This window comes from Lathamus discolor, chromosome 5 (assembly GCF_037157495.1).
Source record: "Lathamus discolor isolate bLatDis1 chromosome 5, bLatDis1.hap1, whole genome shotgun sequence".
NCBI lineage: Eukaryota > Metazoa > Chordata > Aves > Psittaciformes > Psittacidae > Lathamus > Lathamus discolor.
This window is the reverse complement of record NC_088888.1, coordinates 90,805,327-90,811,326: the sequence shown is the minus strand read 5'-3', so window position 1 is coordinate 90,811,326 and position 6,000 is coordinate 90,805,327.

Below are 6,000 nucleotides of genomic sequence, written 5' to 3'. Positions count from 1 at the left end.
TCTGATATTTTGATATCACTTATTTGATGGTCTGTTTACAAATCGTGTTATTTAGGAATAGCTACTATAGTTTGTATTCATGCCACAAATATACAGAATTAGTTTTCAGAGCTAGATAAGTTACTGGATTTAAAAGAGCCACTCTGATATTTAAGAGATTCTTTTAAAAATAATTAATGTAAGCATTTTCTTAGTAGCTTAACAGAATTCTAAATTTACTCTTCCTTTCTGGAATTCAAACATATAAACAGGACTCCTGTTTTTTCCCTGAAAGTTTTAGTATGTTGAGAAATCAAAGTGTTACATATAGACCAGGCATGACTCCTTTACAACACACAGTTTATTTAAACGGCAATGTACTAAGATTTGTAGATCAGAGTGTTTTTGTCACAAGTATCTGCGTTATATGCAGAAAAAGCAGCAGTGCATCTGAAAATACAGTGTTACGTTTGCTGCCAGCCCCTGGATTGCTTTGGATTTTATAGCATCTCCCATCTCCATGCACATCAGCTTTTATTCATTATGCAAGAGGTGAGTAAAAGTGAATTATTTTGATGAAGCTGAAGAGGGATGCAATTAGTTATGACATCCTGTAGTTTTATAATAATATGGATAGTAAGTAATTTGATAGCAGTTTTCTTAAATGGTAATTTAGAATTTACTACTCCAAAATCTTGATGTATGTTACACTTCCAGAAGAGAAAACTTGTCTCTGTTATTTTTCACTCTTATTCCTCCTTTCGTAAAGTGATGTATTCTTATATTGCATTGACCTTTCTTAGGAAAACTTGAACTATCTACACTTCAAGATTTCAGCTGCAATGAGATGTAGAAGGTTCTGTATTACTTCAGGAATTCAAAGGTACATACACTGACCTTCGAAAATAATGAAATAGATGACTGAAGTATTACAATAGATCTAAATAGTTAAATTCAATAGTTTGAAGGTCTGATATCTTTCTTTTCAAATTAAGAAGTGATAGATTAATTTTGGGTGCTTCCCAAAGTTTTTCTCTTTTTCTTCCTTAACAACATTTCTCTACAGCTAAAATAAATTGTTAAAGGTTAGATAAATCAGGGGAAATGTTCTTATATCCACCAATAAAAGATCTCCTGTAGTATCGTATGATTATTCTTGAGGTCATTTATAGTGCAGTAAATGTTCTTTTATATTGTTTGGGTTTGAGTTTTCTTTCTGAAATAGATTTCATTCTTTTTCTTAATATTGTATTTCAAAATAGCATTTTTATTTTTTAGTGCTTTTGGAGATTGTACATTCCTTATTAAATGTCTCATCTGATACATTAATATTTTTAACACGTACTGTGCTTGTGTTTTAGAGCAGGGTAAAAGTCACTCTTAAATATTCTTTGTTGCAGATAAATTATGAAACACACTGCCTTTGCTAACCAGTGTCAGGCCTCTGATCAATTGCTCATGAATTCAAATTTCTTTTTACTTTCCAAAACTGTCTTGAATTGCTATCTTAAAAATGATGCAGAAAAAGCAAAATACAAAGCAGAGAAGTGCAGTGTATGCCAGGCTTTAGAATGCTGCTTTGATCAATAAAATAGAAAAGTTTCTTCTATGTAACTATATCACATTCAGACTGCAGCCTGTTTCAGGAGCATCTGGTTGTAGGTAACCTCATATTTTGTTGCATATCCGAATAAGTAATGCATAGTTTAATTTTCATTTTTTAAAAGGAGAACAAATGCCTTTTATAAACTTCCTTGGATAGAAAATTTTTTATGTGTTTATTAATTTGTATAAATTGCACTCCATTATTTTAAAGACTTTGTGGTATGCTTCCTAATTTGATGGAATTTCATTTAAAATGTTCTGACAGATGTCCATCTGTTACTCCACAGCATATACATGGACACTGAAACTTAGCAAACTAGTGTGATTCCCAAGAACCAAGAGAATGTGTGAAGTCCTACATTCTGATTGCAGTGTTGAAATGAAATATAACATTTTGCTTCACTGCTTGGAAGATTAATTGTTCAAAGTGGAGCTTGTTGTGTTAATATTTGCATACTCCTGCACTTCTTAATTTGCTAGATATCAGCCAAAGGAAGAGCAGACACAAAAGCAAGCCCAGGTTATGGAGGGGTTTAGGGAAGCATCGTGATACAACTTGGCACCAGAAGAAAGGGAGACAAATAATCAGGGATATAGATGAAAGGGTGTATAACAGTAGGGCAGTACAGGGGATGACTATTTTGGTTGTCTTGTCCTGGTTACATGTAAGGGGCAGGAACAAGCTGCAGAACATCTCTTTCCTGAAGTATCATACATGTTTCACAAACTGCATCATGAAAGACTGACAGTCTAAAATATTTTCATGTGCACAAGATGAAACTGCACAGACTATGGAAACAGTCATCAGCATCATATAGTGCATCTTGATATGTAAAAATATATAAAAGGGGCTCAGCTGATAGGAGGTAGCTGCCAGGCTGTGATTGTAGTTCTTTACTTGGAAAACAGATTACCCATAAAATAGGATAACTTGTCAAAAAAACCCCAAACAAACCAGGACATAATTTATTGCAAGAAAATGTTCTACTGCTCTAAATTTCAATTGCATAATTGCACATAATGATGAGTAAAATCTGACTCTCTTTTCAGTATCTTTCATGGAGTTGTTCCAAATTACCCTGAAGAAATATCTCACTCGTTATTATCACAACTTGCCATGTAAGCTATGTTCCTCTTGACCAATGGAACAATTTTTTCCTATGTTTCTGAGTTTGGAGCACAAAGAGCAAAAGCCAGGCTGTTCCCATGTGAATTTTCTTTGGAAAGACATCAGTGCAATCATTAGTCTTAATATTTTTTTCAGAGCAAAACATAAAACTGCCTTCTCCAGCCTTGTCCTCCCTTTGTAAATATGTCCAGCTCTTGCAATCACTACCACCCGATAAAGATTTGCAAGAAGTTCCAAAGTCAACAGCAATGTATGTGCGTGCAAGATGTCCCTGTTATGAAAGAATCATGGATACAGAGGATTTTGTGGCATTCTTTCTAATTGATTAATTGTTCATGTATTTTTTTAACACAAACCTGTGCCAGCCTATATACCATAAACCTGTTAGCAAAATTGACTGTATACATAAGCAACAAATTGTGGTAACACCTAAGCATTTATATACCTTCCACAAAGGACAGTGGAGAAAGGGTTAATATTGCAGACCTAACAGTAACTTTTGTACACTTTTAGGATCCTTAAATTTCACAGAAATTTTAAAAGTACTTTAGACATTCCCGTAGGAAAAAAAAAAAAAGATAAAAGAAGTGACTAAAGTATAATAAAAGAAAACAACACAAAGTGGAAAGTCAGAAGATAATGTAGAATGAACAGTACTGAGCAACAGCAAATTAGTATTCATAGAGTCATTATGAACATGAACCTAGTAATAATTTCACTTTTTTCCATATGGAGGCAGGTAATTGTTCCTAAGTATAGGGAAAACTCATGAAGTGAAAGACTAAAACAGAATAGAGCTGATTCCTGTAAAAACTGAAATATAACTTACTGGTTATCTAAGGATTTTTTTTTTCCTCATGTGTGACTTAACATTTTTATTCAGAAATCAATGAAAAAGAATTTCCTGGAATGTTGCCTGTTGTCACCAGGAAACAATATCTTCCTGCATTTCCTTGATAATAACATTTTCATTGGTTTTCTTTGTTTTTGTTTTTTTTTTTTTTTTTTCCCCCAAGGCAGGCTACTTGGGAATTTCAGCTGGTGCCGAAGTGATAAATTTGTGAATTCACATAAAAACACCTTCCACGTGTGTTTGTGCCTGAACCTGGGCCTTTGCTTAGTTTCTTGATGCAGTAAAAGGAGCTAACTGAAATCTCTGTTTCCATTTGTGGTATGGTCCCTACAAAAATTGTAGGCTTTCTCTTGCACACTGGCAGTTTATTCGCTTTATCTGTGTTTGACTCTGTGCCATTTGAGTGAGTTGGGGGATGAAGGAGAAAGCAGCATCCCCATTTTTGACAGGAGAAAAAGTTTTGATAGCATTGGCATGCGCTAGTGCCTAAATGCAATTTGGCTCCCATTGGGACCCAGCATCATTTGAGCTGCCACAGCATCTCCAAGAGCCCTGGGCACACAGATGTGGCTGGTACAACACAGGCTGGTTGATGTCCAGATCAGGGGCACCCAGCACATCTCAGGGAGCACCAGCTCTCCAGGGTGGCCTTCCCTTGCAACTGCTGAAGAGCTCAGGGCTATGTTAGGGGCTTTCTATCCTTCAGCCCTTGCTGCAGAAGGATCCTATGTAACCTGTGGGTCATGTCTGACGACTTGGTACATATTTGCCAACCTTAGGTATCTCGAGGTTTCCCAAGTAACACAAGGCATCCATTTGTAAGCAGCCAAATCCTGCTCTGGATGTGTGGTACCATCTCGCCAAAAGGAGATGTTTAAGAGTCTGTAGCTAACTGTAAGCATTGACTTTGGTGGAAACAACTTAACTGGGAAACAAATTTAGAACTAACGGATCCTAGAGATTTAAATGCATTTGTGTTTGTTATTTCATGTAATAAATAAGCACATGTAAAGTGCTCTCCAGATACCCTTGTAGAACATTGCGCCGCCTGTGTGCAAATTTGAGCTGAAGTTGCTGAGACTTCATCTTATTTGTACTTAGTTTTGCAGATTAGCCTCCTTGCCGGTGAAATCTAGCCATCTCAAATATCTGAAATGTTTGAATTTAGTCATTTGAGTTATGGGTGAACAAGGAAGGTTTGTCCACTGCACTCAGACTGGGATTTAGGTGCTAGCTGGTGAGGGCGTCCCTAAGCACACACCTTGTTGTGAGCAGGGCTTTTGGTTTTAACGTCATATTTGGGCTGTGCTATATTTCAGTTCTGTAAGTAAGCTGTAGCCTTACCTAGAAAGAGTGACTTGTGTGTGTTAACTTTTTGAGAAAAATGTGCTTTTTAAAAAAAAAAAAAAAAGTAAAACAAGTAATTTGGACAAAGCAAGTCATAAATTTTCAAGTCATAAAGAGTGAAGACTGCCTACAACAGAAGCTGTATTTTTTGGCTTCAGTATGTTGCGTATGAGCAAATAATCTATCTCACTATTTTTATTGTAATGGAAAACTGGGAAACAGCATTCTTTCTCTCTTCTTGCTCTTGTTGGAAAAGTAGGCAAATACCCCAGAACGCGGGGCTGGGATATATGCTTACTGGTGCCTGAAGAGAGAGTATAGCCAAGTATTTTCCACAAGCTTTGCAGTGCCCTTTGTTAGCCTTCCCTTCCACTGAAGGTGTGCCGAGTGCCTGAGACCAAAACTTCCTTGCACAGGGTGTCACAGTTGCACTTGCCTGGCCATTGCGGTGTTGAAGAACATACCGCCTTTGGGGCTTGTGGCTGACTGTATATTGTCTGCAAGTGGGCAAGCCCATTTTTTGGTGGTGTCAGTGAGTTGCCCATCTTGTTGACCTTGCTGGGAGCTGCCCTGACCAGTCACTGGCACAATGGGAGTTACGTGAGTATTTTGGGCCATTCCTCTGCTGGCACCACACAAGCCTTAAGGAGGTGCCTGAGGGCACCTTAAGATCTCTGCCTTCTCCATCCAAGATTATAAATGTCTTCAGGCCATATTAATGCTGAGCAGCATGTTCTGTTTCACTGCCAAACCACAATTACAAGCTCTAAAACTTGCCCCACCACTTGGACACCAACTTCCCTTCAGGTAGCAGTGGAAGACTGCAGTCAGCATTCCTCTCTGCTGATCTCCAGTAGAGATCGAGAAGGGGGACAGATTTAGTATTTACCCTGAACAGGACTGCTTGTGCTACTCCATCATTTTTAGAAATTTCCTTTGAAAGAGCTGACAAGGCGTGACCTATTTTAAATACTGCTTCAGAAGATGAAATTATTTTTGGTTGAAATGAAATCAATAAGCAGTATTTAATATAATGCAAGGTTTAAGTGAGCTAAAAAAAGTCCAGTGACCCTCAGTATTTATTGTA